Below are 16,522 nucleotides of genomic sequence, written 5' to 3' on the forward strand. Positions count from 1 at the left end.
TCTCGGATATCATGAGACGCCTCATCAGCGCTGCATAACGCTGAGAGACGCGCAGCAGGTCCAGGACAAACTCGTTCCCCGGGTCCCACGCGCCCAGGGCGCCGACGACGAACGCATCTACGTGGACTCGGTAGCCGCGCCTCCGCAATGATTCGGCGAGGGGTTGATACTTGCGTATCTTCCCCATCCTCGCCTCCTCAATTGCCTCGAGAGTGTTCTCGAAAGGCACGGCCACGTCGACCACGACGATGTTTTTCGACAGCCCGTGCTCCACGACGATGTCGGGACGCAGGGCTGCCAGCTCGCCGTCGACCCCCGGGACGCGCTTGTTGACCCGGAGCTCACCTGGCAGACGGACAGCCGTCACGAGCCTATGAACGAGGTTGTCATGCCGCAGCTGCCGGGCAGCGGAGTGAGGACCGCAGTGGGAGAGTACATGGGGAAGACCCTCGAACTCATGCCCGCAACGCCGGCAACGCTTGTCACCGGTCCCCCACCGACGTGCCCCATTTAGCGGCAACACGTCGAGGCGGGCCCGGTGAACAAAGCGCCAATCAGCGAAGCGGACATACCCCCCGGTGCGCAGAAAGTGGTTACTAACCGCGCAGCGGGAGGTCGCGTCGAAAACCTTCCCCTGGTCGGGCTTCCGAAGAAGCCTTTCCAAGTAGCACTCCCCCACTGCTGCCCTCAGCCTCCGCGTGACTTGGCCCTTGGCAGCAGGCGGCACAACAACGCTACGCCCATTCCGGGAGCGACACACAACCGAGAGCTCTTCACGGACCTCGTCCCATCTCCAACTAAATCCCAGCCGCGCACATGAACGAATCCCGACGTTCCTTACCCGCGACCAGAACGAAGCCCGGCCCGCCGATGGCCTCGCCATCTCGCCCGACAAAGAGCCGGAGAGATAGTCGGCAAGGCCCCTGCTCCCAAGGGTCCGACCGGCCTTCTCCCGCACGGCGTCACACAGCGCTGACCTGGCCAAGTCCGCGACGACCGGATCGCTCGCATTCAGTAACCTGAACGCGTGCGACACGGCCGCCACGTCGGCCAGATCCACCAGCGGGAGGAGGCCGCACCCACCCCAAGCGGGGGGGATATAGACCAGCTCCGCACTGGCACGCTGCGGGAGGTGCAACCACCTCTTTACCGTGCGTTTGATGACCCTGTCGGCATCGGCTAAAGCGGTTCTTCGCACGTGGCCTCCCCTGAACGCGAAATCGAGGCGTGGCAACAAGAATGTCGCCACGGTCTCGATTTTTTGCCAGGGGGCGAGCAGGGAATCGTCGACCGCGCGAAGATCTACTAACAAGGCTTGGATCGTCGGATACGGGGTTTGGTCGATCCGAACCCCGGTCGGCACTCCCAGATGCTCGTAACTCTGCCCCTCCGACAGGGCAGGAACGAGTCCCCCGACTAGACGGAACTCGGTGCCGGAAACCCTCCCGTCCCCTCTGATGTGCAGGGTTGCACACTTCGAGGGGTTGAAGGAGAGCCCCAGCTGCCGAGCCGTCCCCTCTGCTGCTTGCAATAGCCTCCCCATGCCGCCAACGGATGACGCGACGAGTGCCACATCGTCCGCGTACGCCAGGGCTGTCACCTTATGCCCTCTCACACTCAGACCCTCCACCGAGTCCACGGCCCCGCGAACCATGGCCTCAATGGAAAGGTCGAATAGGATCGGGCTAAGTGGGCAGCCCTGCCTCACCCCCGACTTCATGGGGATCCAGGGCGTGTACCCTTCAGCGGTACGGACCCGCGTCGCCACGCCGTCGTAAAGGCTGGCGACGATGTTGATAAGCGGCCGGGGAGCGCCGGCGCCGGCCAGCGAATCGATGATGGTGGCGTGGGGAACCGAACCGAAAGCGTTGGCCAGATCCAACCACGCCACCACCACCTCCCTACGCTGCTTACGAGCGGCAGCCATGGCCTGCTGAAGCACAAAGTTGTGCTCCAGACAGCCTTCGAAGGGCAAGAAGCCCTTCTGTGCTTGGCTGAGCCGCTTGTTGACTACGGCCCAACGAGTGAGCCGATCGGCGACGACCGCCGCGAAGAGCTTGGGGGTGACATCACCCAGGGCGATAGGCCTCCAATTCGATAGGTCCTCGCGATCACCCTTCTTGAAAAGGAGGACGATGTTGGACTGCTTCCAGCGCCCCGGAATCTTCTCCATGCGGCGGCAGGTGTTGAATACCGCCGTAAGGAGGACCGCTCCTGGGTCCCCCCTCCGTAGGTCACCATAGGTCAGACCGTCGGGTCCGGCGGGAGAAGCAAGCTTCATCCGCTTTAGCCGACGGCTGACCTCGGCTTCCGTGAAGGGGGAAACCAGGGCATCGTTCGACTCAGTGGTCGGGTCCTCCCCATAGAGAGAGGGAAGGCTACCAGGGCGGGCTCGGAGCGAGTAAACGTTCGTAAAGTGCTCCTGGACCCGTTCCAGGGGCACACTGCAATGGGGAGATTCTCCGGCGAGAATCTCCCGCACCGCGCGCTTCCGATCCGCCCTGAAAAGACGTTGGATTCGGGTAGCCTCCCCTACGCGATCCGGGACGCTGGGAGGGCCATCGCTCACCATCGAATTGGCCACATCGCCCCGACGCCCCTCACTCCCCGCGACCGGCCGGCGCCGACCGGCCCCCCCGCTGGAGGCGGCACTCCGTGCGCCAGCCCCGGGTCCCGCGGCCCTCCGCCCCTGAAAGTACTCGTCCACCTTCGTGGCGAGCGCCTCCAGTTGCTCGGGTGATCCCACCCCCTCCGCGAAGGCCACTAACCGCGCCCTTGCGGCAACGTCCACCTCCCGGCGTCCCCTAGATCGGGGTCTACCGGTTGGTGGCGCGCCGGACGCAGCGTCGCGACCTCCACTTCGGTGATGGGGCACCCTAGATTGCCGCGGGGCCCGAGGCTGAGACGCCCCGCCTACCCGCTCGCAAGCAGCCGGGAGGCCCGATGTCGCTGTCCCGCGCCGCCGCCCCACGGTCGCTGCAGGTGCACGACCGCCTCTGGTACCCGCACGATACCCACGTGTTGCACTCACCGGGTGGCTTTCCCGAATGCTCGACGGGGCCGTCCTCACCGGAGCCTCCACGACGACGCTGCCCCGGGATGATGACGCGGGCGGGTCCCGCGCGCCTCCACACCTGCACACACAAACACACCCCCGGTTTCGCCCGGGGGAGTCATTAAAATTGTCATTAGCGACCGGGCTGGTTGCCCGGTCGGTCAACGAATAAAATCTATTTTGTATTAATAAATTATCTATATTGAGGCCCCCTTCCTCTTCCCTGGGGGGCCTCGGTGACCTTCGAGTGGAGGGACCGGTTCCCTCCACCCGCGGGGACGGCTGCCTTGGGGCCTCCTCATCCCCCGACGTGTCCGTAGTGGTTATTGTGCGGTCCACCCACCGCCTTCTCCTCGCCGCTCCTGGTGTCGTGCTCTGCCGTCCCCTCGCGGCGCTCGTATTGCTCCTGTTGTTGTTGTTGCTGCTACTGGAGCTGCTACTGCTACTGCTGCTGCTGCTGCCGCTGCTCCCCAAGCAGCGGCGCCTCCGCCTTGTCCGGGCCGGTCCCTCCTTGGGGACGGCCGCCGGCGCTCTCTCGTCATCCGACGATGACGACGAAGATTCCCGTATGGTGGGGAGGGGCCTGGGCGAAGGTAGGGACCTCCTCTTCTCGGTCCCCTCCCCACGCGCCTCCACCCGAAGGGACACCCCGGTGGTCTGGGTGTCCCCTCTGCCCCCCGGAGGGGACAGGCGTCCCCGAATGGGCCTCTTCGCGGACGACCCGGGCGGGAGGGACGTCGCCCGAGTCGTCCTGGCTGGCGGGGTGGAGGCGCGGCCCGTGGCTGGCGGCGTCCGCGCCGCGACGGTGACCGCCACAGGTGACACGACGGCCACCGTCATAATTGGCGAGCCACGGACCGTGGTCGTCATCGTCGTGGTTGTTAATGTGGCCGGAGCGCTGCAGGGCGTAGGTGGAGGGCCCTGCAGTGGTGGTGTCGCTGGGGGGGCGCTGGAGGTGGTGGACGCGCCCCCCATCCTCTTCGCTGCCGCCCGCGTGATCCTGGGCAACGCGGGCGGGAGAGACGTAGCTCTGGTGTTTCTTGACACCACCGCCGCTCCGGCCACGGCGGACGGGCTGCCCCTTGTGACCTCCGCGAAGGTGGTGGTTGGGGTCACTTTCCTTGACGGTAAAATGCGTCTGGGCGGGTCGGGTTGGGGAGGCTCGGTCGACGCCCGCCTCTTCCTCCCAGCTGCTGCGGGCGCCGCCGGACTCCTCTTCTTCCCCTTAGAGGGGGCAGGGGGCGTGGTGGAGGTGCCCCCTGAACTTCTCCCCTTGACCCCCGACCCGCTGCCGGTCCTCGTTGTGTTCGGGCTAGCCTCGTCCGCGGAGGAGCGCCGGCTTCGTTGTAAGAACGCCGCGAGGGTGACGGAGCTCCGTGTCGCGGCGCTGCTCCCCACTACCGTCGTTGTTGATGTTGTGGTCGCGGTGGTGGAGGCTCTCGTGGTCCTTGTTGTCCCGGCGGTGGGTGGACGAGTTCCTCGCCGGGGTTGCGTGGTGGTGATGCCTTTGGTTGACGTTCTGGAGGAGGCCCCTCTCGACGCCGTGGATGTTGTTGTTGTTGTCGTTGTCGTCGTTGTTGTTACTGCTGCGGTGGAGGCAGCCGTCCCCGTTGCTCTGAAAACATTTGATCGAGCAGAAACAGTTCGTGGTCTGGTGGAGGCGCACGTCGTTGCGCCCCCACAGGTCACCGGGGAAACACCCAAGGGGGGGAAAGAGACCTCGCTCTCGACGGATAACTCCGTCGCGTCAAGAGGTCGCGACTCGGCAACGCTGTCGCCGGGCGTTGCGCGGGCGGCACTCCCTGCAAGGGAGTTGTGTCTAACGGAGACACACGGACCCCCGGTGGACGGGTGTTTTGTTTGGTGGTGCGACTTCACACGCTTCAGTGCATACGCACTTTCGTCGGTGAAGCCGCACTCACCGCACACCCACCTTTTGATCGCACCGGGGTGATGGATCTTTAAGTGTTTAAATAAATCCGTGTGTCTCAGATAGACACACGCTCCCTTTTTGCACACGGTTCTGCCAAGGTAGCAGAACGGGCAAGGAAATTCTGCCGGGAACGGGTAATGCAGCAACACCACGCGCTCACTATTACTATTTGTACTATCGTTTTTGCTGCTATTACCCGCCATCGTGAAGATAGTGTCGCAACGCAACACACGGCTCGTCTCGATAAAATAAATAAGTTATGATATAAAACAATACGCTCACCGGAGCGAAACACAGACGGTAACGGTCGATACGAAACGTATACAGAAGACAAAGGACAAGGTTGAATAAATAAGACTATATACACTTATCACAACGGACAATCCCGAACGCGAACGCGAATAAATTAATATATTAATACGAAGTAACGACGGAGAATCTAATAAAATAAAATAAACTAAAATAAATTAATATAAAACAATTCCGCTGTGCCCGGTGGACACAGCCCCGCACGAACGAACCGTGCTTCGCGTACGTGACTAGCAACCGCGACGGTTTAACTTTTCACGACACTCCACACGGCCTGGAAAACTCCGGAAACGCGACGTATCGAGTTACACAGGGTGTAAAGGGCCTCCGTGTACCCCGATCACTTGATAAAACAAATAGACGGTGATTCTAATTAATCTAATTGCTGCTATTTCGCAGCGACGACCCGTAAAATCGAGCAAAAAATTCGATTTACGGGCGTACGTGCAAACAGTCTAACACCCAAAACACGGAGAGGTCGAATTCAAACCCAACGGCTATAAGTGTAAAGTTTACACTTATAACCGGGTATAAGGTCAGACAAACCGATTCTACTCGGATTCAAACTCCTCGGAGGTCGAAATGGTCGACCTAGGAGGAGGGACGTCACGTATGGACGTCTATCGTCTACCCGATGCGTTCAACACCACCGCATCGGGAGCACTTTAAACTAATCACGCGAAATGGGACCTCCACCGAAATTCCAAGTGTTAGACTTACCAAGTCCAGAGTCCACCAGCAAGCCGAACGCACTGAACACTGCACCAAACACGAGCACAGCACGCGCGACGCGGATGATAACGCGACACTCCGGTGAGCGAGTCGGAAGAACACAAATAAAATAAATACTTAAGCTACTGATGGATAAGTCAAAGTGTGTGGGTTTTGACTAGATAAAAACTGATCTTTGGAAAAGGCTTATTGAGCCGGTCCCAGAGGCACTGCAATACTGGGTCGACTCGCGGCGGAGGTGGAGCAAGCCCCAGCGGTCCGCCTTTTTCCAAAAATCAGGTTAATATTCTGACTCCTAATGAGGAGTGTATCAGATATTAAGCTGATAAGAACAGATTAAAAGCGTTTATTTATCAACTAATGTTCCCCTGGGGCCGAAGCCCCAGGGGTATACAATCGTTTTACAGTATAACTCCGTGTTTTTGTCCGCACGAGTTAGCAAAAATATAATATTTTATAATAAATTATGCTGGGGACTAACCCCTGACGCATCTTCTTATATATAGTTATATCAATAAAATACAGAGCTCAACAGTATTGCAATGAATATACCACATGACCGATCAATAGTCGTACATGAGTCAAAATAGTAATCGTTAGTTAGCTTACATATGGTATTGCACAATTCACATAAGAATATCGCATAGTGTGTATAGAAACTCTAGGCTTAGCATGCATCCAGCTATAGCTCATTAGATATAGGCGTCCTCGTTCATAGATCAAAGTGCGGACATACGCTTCCATCCGAGTCACGCATGTTGGGTCAGGAGGGTACAGGCCGCCAAGTGACGAGTGGAGAAGTTAGATTCGTGGATCTGTTAATAACTAGGCTGAACAAATAAGAATGAGTAGAGAATGAGGAAATGAGTAGATGCCTGAATAAGTAAATAGGTAAATGATGCAAAAAAAATATATTAAAATGAGCAAGTCAAGTCAAGATAAAACATGATAATGGAATAAGATAAGATAAGTGAAGTCAAATAAAATAAAGTAACTACGATAAAATAAATTGAAGTAATATAGATAAAATAATAAAATAGAGTAAAATAGCATAAATTGGCATAGTTTAGACCAGAGTACGTTAAGTGGAGGCCATACAGATCCAGCTCCCCTCCCGGCGGCCAGACTCCCCGATCCGCAGATGTGGAGGCCCTAAGGATCCGCGGGCGGCACCACCCCAGGGACGCGGGCGCCTCCACCGCTCCCGCTCAGCGCCGCCGATGTCGACCCCGCCTCGGACGTACCCCGTGGAGCCCGGTACTGACGCACCCCGGATACGTGCTCCACGTAAATATCCCTGGACCAAGCTATTGTCTCGGATATCATGAGACGCCTCATCAGCGCTGCATAACGCTGAGAGACGCGCAGCAGGTCCAGGACAAACTCGTTCCCCGGGTCCCACGCGCCCAGGGCGCCGACGACGAACGCATCTACGTGGACTCGGTAGCCGCGCCTCCGCAATGATTCGGCGAGGGGTTGATACTTGCGTATCTTCCCCATCCTCGCCTCCTCAATTGCCTCGAGAGTGTTCTCGAAAGGCACGGCCACGTCGACCACGACGATGTTTTTCGACAGCCCGTGCTCCACGACGATGTCGGGACGCAGGGCTGCCAGCTCGCCGGTCGCTCGCGCCCGGGACGCGCTTGTTGACCCGGAGCTCACCTGGCAGACGGACAGCCGTCACGAGCCTATGAACGAGGTTGTCATGCCGCAGCTGCCGGGCAGCGGAGTGAGGACCGCAGTGGGAGAGTACATGGGGAAGACCCTCGAACTCATGCCCGCAACGCCGGCAACGCTTGTCACCGGTCCCCCACCGACGTGCCCCATTTAGCGGCAACACGTCGAGGCGGGCCCGGTGAACAAAGCGCCAATCAGCGAAGCGGACATACCCCCCGGTGCGCAGAAAGTGGTTACTAACCGCGCAGCGGGAGGTCGCGTCGAAAACCTTCCCCTGGTCGGGCTTCCGAAGAAGCCTTTCCAAGTAGCACTCCCCCACTGCTGCCCTCAGCCTCCGCGTGACTTGGCCCTTGGCAGCAGGCGGCACAACAACGCTACGCCCATTCCGGGAGCGACACACAACCGAGAGCTCTTCACGGACCTCGTCCCATCTCCAACTAAATCCCAGCCGCGCACATGAACGAATCCCGACGTTCCTTACCCGCGACCAGAACGAAGCCCGGCCCGCCGATGGCCTCGCCATCTCGCCCGACAAAGAGCCGGAGAGATAGTCGGCAAGGCCCCTGCTCCCAAGGGTCCGACCGGCCTTCTCCCGCACGGCGTCACACAGCGCTGACCTGGCCAAGTCCGCGACGACCGGATCGCTCGCATTCAGTAACCTGAACGCGTGCGACACGGCCGCCACGTCGGCCAGATCCACCAGCGGGAGGAGGCCGCACCCACCCCAAGCGGGGGGGATATAGACCAGCTCCGCACTGGCACGCTGCGGGAGGTGCAACCACCTCTTTACCGTGCGTTTGATGACCCTGTCGGCATCGGCTAAAGCGGTTCTTCGCACGTGGCCTCCCCTGAACGCGAAATCGAGGCGTGGCAACAAGAATGTCGCCACGGTCTCGATTTTTTGCCAGGGGGCGAGCAGGGAATCGTCGACCGCGCGAAGATCTACTAACAAGGCTTGGATCGTCGGATACGGGGTTTGGTCGATCCGAACCCCGGTCGGCACTCCCAGATGCTCGTAACTCTGCCCCTCCGACAGGGCAGGAACGAGTCCCCCGACTAGACGGAACTCGGTGCCGGAAACCCTCCCGTCCCCTCTGATGTGCAGGGTTGCACACTTCGAGGGGTTGAAGGAGAGCCCCAGCTGCCGAGCCGTCCCCTCTGCTGCTTGCAACAGCCTTCCCATTCCGTCGACGGATGACGCGACGAGTGCCACGTCGTCTGCGTACGCCAGGGCTGTCACCTTATGCCCTCTCACACTCAGACCCTCCACCGAGTCCACGGCCCCGCGAACCATGGCCTCAATGGAAAGGTCGAATAGGATCGGGCTAAGTGGGCAGCCCTGCCTCACCCCCGACTTCATGGGGATCCAGGGCGTGTACCCTTCAGCGGTACGGACCCGCGTCGCCACGCCGTCGTAAAGGCTGGCGACGATGTTGATGAGCGGCCGGGGAGCGCCGGCACCGGCCAGCGAATCGATGATGGTGGCGTGGGGAACCGAACCGAAAGCGTTGGCCAGATCCAACCACGCCACCACCACCTCCCTACGCTGCTTACGAGCGGCAGCCATGGCCTGCTGAAGCACAAAGTTGTGCTCCAGACAGCCTTCGAAGGGCAAGAAGCCCTTCTGTGCTTGGCTGAGCCGCTTGTTGACTACGGCCCAACGAGTGAGCCGATCGGCGACGACCGCCGCGAAGAGCTTGGGGGTGACATCACCCAGGGCGATAGGCCTCCAATTCGATAGGTCCTCGCGATCACCCTTCTTGAAAAGGAGGACGGTGTTGGACTGCTTCCAGCGCCCCGGAATCTTCTCCATGCGGCGGCAGGTGTTGAATACCGCCGTAAGGAGGACCGCTCCTGGGTCCCCCCTCCGTAGGTCACCATAGGTCAGACCGTCGGGTCCGGCGGAAGAAGCAAGCTTCATCCGCTTTAGCCGACGGCTGACCTCGGCTTCCGTGAAGGGGGAAACCAGGGCATCGTTCGACTCAGTGGTCGGGTCCTCCCCATAGAGAGAGGGAAGGCTACCAGGGCGGGCTCGGAGCGAGTAAACGTTCGTAAAGTGCTCCTGGACCCGTTCCAGGGGCACACTGCAATGGGGAGATTCTCCGGCGAGAATCTCCCGCACCGCGCGCTTCCGATCCGCCCTGAAAAGACGTTGGATTCGGGTAGCCTCCCCTACGCGATCCGGGACGCTGGGAGGGCCATCGCTCACCATCGAATTGGCCACATCACCCCGACGCCCCTCACTCCCCGCGACTGGCCGGCGCCGACCGGCCCCCCCGCCGGAGGCGGCACTCCGTGCGCCAGCCCCGGGTCCCGCGGCCCTCCGCCCCTGAAAGTACTCGTCCACCTTCGTGGCGAGCGCCTCCAGTTGCTCGAGTGATCCCACCCCCTCCGCGAAGGCCACTAACCGCGCCCTTGCGGCAACGTCCACCTCCCGGCGTCCCCTAGATCGGGGTCTACCGGTTGGTGGCGCGCCGGACGCAGCGTCGCGACCTCCACCTCGGGGATGGGGCACCCTAGATTGCCGCGGGGCCCGAGGCTGAGACGCCCCGCCTACCCGCTCGCAAGCAGCCGGGAGGCCCGATGTCGCTGTCCCGCGCCGCCGCCCCACGGTCGCTGCAGGTGCACGACCGCCTCTGGTACCCGCACGATACCCACGTGTCACACTCACCGGGTGGCTTTCCCGAATGCTCGACGGGGCCGTCCTCACCGGAGCCTCCACGACGACGCTGCCCCGGGATGATGACGCGGGCGGGTCCCGCGCGCCTCCACACCTGCACACACAAATACACCCCCGGTTACGCCCGGGGGAGTCAGTCAAATTGTTAAAATTGACCGGACTGGAAGCCCGGTTGGTCAATGAATAAAATCTATTATTTTGAATTAAATTGTCTAAATTGAGGCCCCCCTCCTCCTCCCTGGGGAGCCTCGGTGACCTTCGAGTGGAGGGACCGGTTCCCTCCACCCGCGGGGACGGCTGCCTTGGGGCCTCCTCTTCCCCCGACGAATCCGTGGTGGAGGTAATGGTGCGGTCCACCCACCGCCTTCTCGCCGCTCCTGGTGTTGCTCCAGACCGTCCCCTCGCGGCGCTCGTGTTGCTCCTGTTGTTATTGCTGCTGCTGGAGCTGCTACTGCTACTACTGCTGCTGCTGCCGCTGCTTCCCAGGCAGCGGCGCCTCCGTCTCGTCCGGGCCGGTCCCTCCTTGGGAACGGCCGCCGGCGCTCTCTCGTCGTCCGACGATGACGACGATGACTCATGGATGGTGGGGAGGGGCCTGGGCGAAGGTAGGGACCTCCTCTTCTCGGTCCCTTCCCCACGCGCCTCCACCCGAAGGGACACCCCGGTGGTCTGGGTGTCCCCTCTGCCCCCCGGAGGGGACAGGCGTCCCCGAATGGGCCTCTTCGCGGACGACCCGGGCGGGAGGGACGTCGCCCGAGTCGTCCTGGCTGGCGGGGTGGAGGCGCGGCCCGTGGCTGGCGGCGTCCGCGCCGCGACGGTGACCGCCACAGGTGACACGACGGCCACCGTCATAATTGGCGAGCCACGGACCGTGGTCGTCATCGTCGTGGTTGTTAATGTGGCCGGAGCGCTGCAGGGCGTAGGTGGAGGGCCCTGCAGTGGTGGTGTCGCTGGGGGGGCGCTGGAGGTGGTGGACGCGCCCCCCATCCTCTTCGCTGCCGCCCGCGTGATCCTGGGCAACGCGGGCGGAAGAGACGTTGCTCTTGTATTCCTCGACACCACCGCCGCTCCGGCCACGGCGGACGGGCTGCCCCTTGTGACCTCCGCGAAGGTGGTGGTTGGGGTCACTTTCCTTGACGGTAAAATGCGTCTGGGCGGGTCGGGTTGGGGAGGCTCGGTCGACGCCCGCCTCTTCCTCCCAGCTGCTGCGGGCGCCGCCGGACTCCTCTTCTTCCCCTTAGAGGGGGCAGGGGGCGTGGTGGAGGTGCCCCCTGAACTTCTCCCCTTAACCCCCGACCCGCTGCTGGTCCTCGTTGTGTTCGGGCTAGCCTCGTCCGCGGAGGAGCGCCGGCTTCGTTGTAAGAACGCCGCGAGGGTGACGGAGCTCCGTGTCGCGGCGCTGCTCCCCACTACCGTCGTTGTTGATGTTGTGGTCGCGGTGGTGGAGGCTCTCGTGGTCCTTGTTGTCCCGGCGGTGGGTGGACGAGTTCCTCGCCGGGGTTGCGTGGTGGTGATGCCTTTGGTTGACGTTCTGGAGGAGGCCCCTCTCGACGCCGTGGATGTTGTTGTTGTTGTCGTTGTCGTCGTTGTTGTTACTGCTGCGGTGGAGGCAGCCGTCCCCGTTGCTCTGAAAACATTTGATCGAGCAGAAACAGTTCGTGGTCTGGTGGAGGCGCACGTCGTTGCGCCCCCACAGGTCACCGGGGACACACCCAAGGGGGGGAAAGAGACCTCGCTCTCGACGGATAACTCCGTCACGTCAAGAGGTCGCGACTCGGCAACGCTATCGCCGGGCGTTGCGCGGGCGGCACTCCCTGCAAGGGAGTTGTGTCTAACGGAGACACACGGACCCCCGGTGGCTGGATGGCGGACCTGGTGGTGCGCCTTCACCTTCTTCAGCGCATACGCGCTGTCGTCGGAGAAGCCGCACTCAGCGCAGGTCCATCTTTTGATAGCACCGGGGTGATGTAATTTTAGATGTTTGAATAAATCCGTGTGTCTCAGATAGACACACGCTCCCTTTCTGCACACCGTTCTGCCTACAAAGCAGAAGGGGCAGGGAAATTCGGCAGGGAACGGGTACAGCAATTTCACCACGCACTCACTGTTGCTCGAATTACCATTGCTTGTACCCGCCATCGTTACGATAGTGTCGCAACGCAAACACTCGGCTCGTCGAAATAAAATAAATAATAATCCAAATAATAAAACAAACGCTCACCGGAGCAAACACAAACGGTTAACGGTCGAGCGAACGAACACGTAAGACAAAGGACAAATTGAATAAATAAGTATATACACAGAATAGACAACGGACAATCCCGAACGCGAACGCGAATAAATTAATATATTAACACGAATTAACGGACGAAGCGGAATCTAATAAAATAAATAGAATAAAATAATATAAAACAATTCCGCTGTGCCCGGTGGTCACAGCCCCGCACGAACGAACCGTGCTTCGCGTACGTGACTAGTAACCGCGACGGTTTAACTTTTCACGACACTCCACACGGCCTGGAAAACTCCGGACCGCGACGTATCGAGTTACACGGGGTGTAAAGGGCCTCCGTGTACCCCGATCTCTTGATTAAACAAATAAAACGGTGAATTTAATTAATCTAATAGCTGCTATTTCGCAGCGACGACCCGTAAAATCGAGCAAAAAACTCGAATTACGGGCGTACGTGCAAACAGTCTGACACCCAAAACACGGAGAGGTCGAATTCAAAACCAACGGCTATAAGTGTAAAGTTTACACTTATAACCGGGTATAAGGTCAGACAAACCGAATCTACTCGGATTCAAACTCCTCGGAGGTCGAAATGGTCGACCTAGGAGGAGGGACGTCACGTATGGACGTCTAACGTCTACCCGATGCGTTCAACACCACCGCATCGGGAGCACTTTAAACTAATCACGCGAAATGGGACCTCCACCGAAATTCCAAGTGCTAGACTTACCAAGTCCAGAGTCCACCAGCAAGCCGAACGCACTGAACACTGCACCACTCACGGACACAGCACGCGCGACGCGGATGATAACGCGACACTCCGGTGAGCGAGTCGAACACAGGTTAAAACGAATACTTAAAGCTACTGATGGATAAATCAAAGTGTGTGGGTTTGACTAGATAAATAAATAAAACTGATTCTTGGAAAAGGCTTATTGAGCCGGTCCCAGAGGCACTGCAATACTGGGTCGACTCGCGGCGGAGGTGGAGCAAGCCCCAGCGGTCCGCCTTTTTCCAAAAATCAGGTTAATATTCTGACTCCTAATGAGGAGTGTATCAGATATTAAGCTGATAAGAACAGATAAACGCTTCTTTATTTTCAAATAATGTTCCCCTGAGGCCGAGGCCCCAGGGGTATACAATTATTACACAACAAGTAATCGTGTTCTCTCCGCACGAATACACAATAAAATAAGTATAATATAACAATGCCGGGGTAAACCCCACGCAGCGTCCCTTACTAACTAACGCAATAGGGCGTTTGATATCTCTTAGTACAGTTAATCATAATACGATGGGCAGTAAAGTCTTGGTCCATACATCAAATATAACACACTTAAGTATGACATTTAAATAATTTGAAAATTCATAACAATCCTCACAGTATATCAATAACTTGTAAATCTTATAATCAACGAGGTATAATCTTTGGGTATTATAACAGTGCGGATCAGCGCTTTCTGTAGTCAGACATGTAGGGTCGGGAGACGACCACCATAGAGCCATGGATGTGAATATACATGTATATATATATATATATATATATATATATATATATATATATATATATATATATATATATATATATACATATATACATATAGCGGATCCCCTCATCTTCTTCGCCCGGTAGTAACTAATGACCATACCCAAGATGAATAGTGGTCCGAATCAGGCATGGTACTGGTTATAATTATTATTGTGGAGGACCATGGCTGAGTACTAGCAACGGCTTGTAAACATACGGAGATCTATGCAGATAAGTAAATGTATAAGTAATGAAATATGTATACAAATAGGGAAATAGAAATAAAAGGGCAATAAAGAAATAAGAATATAGAAATATGTTATAGTGAACTAGAATGAATAAATAGCATAGAGAAGAATAGAATATATGTATACAAATATGTATATATATATGTGTGTCAAGATACTCAGCCCATGTGGAGGCCGTGGGGATCCGTTTCCGGCTCTTAGTAGGACGACCACCCGATCCGCAGATGTGGAGGCCCTAAGGATCCGCAGGCGACACCACCCCAGGGACGCGGGCGCCTCCACTGCTCCCGCTCAGCGCCGCCGATGTCGACTCCGCCTCGGACGTACCCCGTGGAGCCCGGTACTGACGCACCCCGGATACGTGCTCCACGTAAATATCTCTGGACCAGGCTATTGTCTCAGATATCATGAGACGCCTCATCAGCGCTGCATAACGCTGAGAGACGCGCAGCAGGTCCAGGACAAACTCGTTCCCCGGGTCCCACGCGCCCAGGGCGCCGACGACGAACGCATCTACGTGGACTCGGTAGCCGCGCCTCCGCAATGATTCGGCGAGGGGTTGATACTTGCGTATCTTCCCCATCCTCGCCTCCTCAATTGCCTCGAGAGTGTTCTCGAAAGGCACGGCCACGTCGACCACGACGATGTTTTTCGACAGCCCGTGCTCCACGACGATGTCGGGACGCAGGGCTGCCAGCTCGCCGTCGACTCCCGGGACGCGCTTATTGACCCGGATCTCCCCTGGCAGACGGGCAGCCGCCACGAGCCTATGAACGAGGCCGTCATGCCGCAGCTGCCGGGCAGCGGAGTGAGGACCGCAGTGGGAGAGCACGTGGGGAAGGCCCTCGAACTCATGCCCGCAACGCCGGCAACGCTTGTCACCGGTCCCCCACCGACGTGCCCCATTTAGCGGCAACACGTCGAGGCGGGCCCGGTGAACGAAGCGCCAATCAGCGAAGCGGACAAACCCCCCGGTGCGCAGAAAGTGGTTACTGACCGCGCAACGGGAGGTCGCGTCGAAAACCTTCCCCTGGTCGGGCTTCCGAAGAAGCCTTTCCAGGTAGCACTCTCCCACTGCTGCCCTCAGCCTCCGCGTGACTTGGCCCTTGGCAGCAGGCGGCACAACAACGCTACGCCCATTCCGGGAGCGACACACAACCGAGAGCTCTTCACGGACCTCGTCCCATCTCCAACTAAATCCAAGCCGCGCACATGAACGAATTCCGACGTTCCTTACTCGCGACCAGAACGAAGCCCGGCCCGCCGATGGCCTCGCCATCTCGCCCGACAAAGAGCCGGAGAGATAGTCGGCAAGGCCCCTGCTCCCAAGGGTCCGACCGGCCTTCTCCCGCACGGCGTCACACAGCGCTGACCTGGCCAAGTCCGCAACGACCGGATCGCTCGCATTCAATAACCTGAACGCGTGCGACACGGTCGCCACGTCGGCCAGATCCACCAGCGGGAGAAGGCCGCACCCACCCCAAGCGGGGGGGATATAGACCAGCTCCGCACTGGCACGCTGCGGGAGGTGCAACCACCTCTTTACCGTGCGTTTGATGACCCTGTCGGCATCGGCTAAAGCGGTTCTTCGCACGTGGCCTCCCCTGAACGCGAAATCGAGGCGTGGCAACAAGAATGTCGCCACGGTCTCGATTTTTTGCCAGGGGGCGAGCAGGGAATCGTCGACCGCGCGAAGATCTACTAGTAAGGCTTGGATCGTCGGATACGGGGTTTGGTCGATCCGAACCCCGGTCGGCACTCCCAGATGCTCGTAACTCTGCCCCTCCGACAGGGCAGGAACGAGTCCCCCGACTAGACGGAACTCGGTGCTAGCGACTCTCCCGTCCCCTCTGATGTGCAGGGTTGCACACTTCGAGGGGTTGAAGGAGAGCCCCAGCTGCCGAGCCGTCCCCTCTGCTGCTTGCAACAGCCTTCCCATTCCGTCGACGGATGACGCGACGAGTGCCACGTCGTCTGCGTACGCCAGGGCTGTCACCTTATGCCCTCTCACACTCAGACCCTCCACCGAGTCCACGGCCCCGCGAACCATGGCCTCAATGGAAAGGTCGAATAGGATCGGGCTAAGTGGGCAGCCCTGCCTCACCCCCGACTTCATGGGGATCCAGG

General features: G+C 58.9%; 2 pseudogenes; both read right to left on the reverse strand.

Moving 5' to 3' along the window:
- Nucleotides 1-6,213: 6,213 nt before the first annotated feature.
- Nucleotides 6,214-6,393, reverse strand: LOC143429531 (U2 spliceosomal RNA; annotated as a pseudogene).
- Nucleotides 6,394-13,549: 7,156 nt separating this feature from the next.
- On the reverse strand, nucleotides 13,550-13,729 carry LOC143429498 (U2 spliceosomal RNA; annotated as a pseudogene).
- Between the last annotated feature and the right edge of the window lie 2,793 nt (nucleotides 13,730-16,522).

This window comes from Xylocopa sonorina, chromosome 11 (genome assembly GCF_050948175.1).
Source record: "Xylocopa sonorina isolate GNS202 chromosome 11, iyXylSono1_principal, whole genome shotgun sequence".
NCBI lineage: Eukaryota > Metazoa > Arthropoda > Insecta > Hymenoptera > Apidae > Xylocopa > Xylocopa sonorina.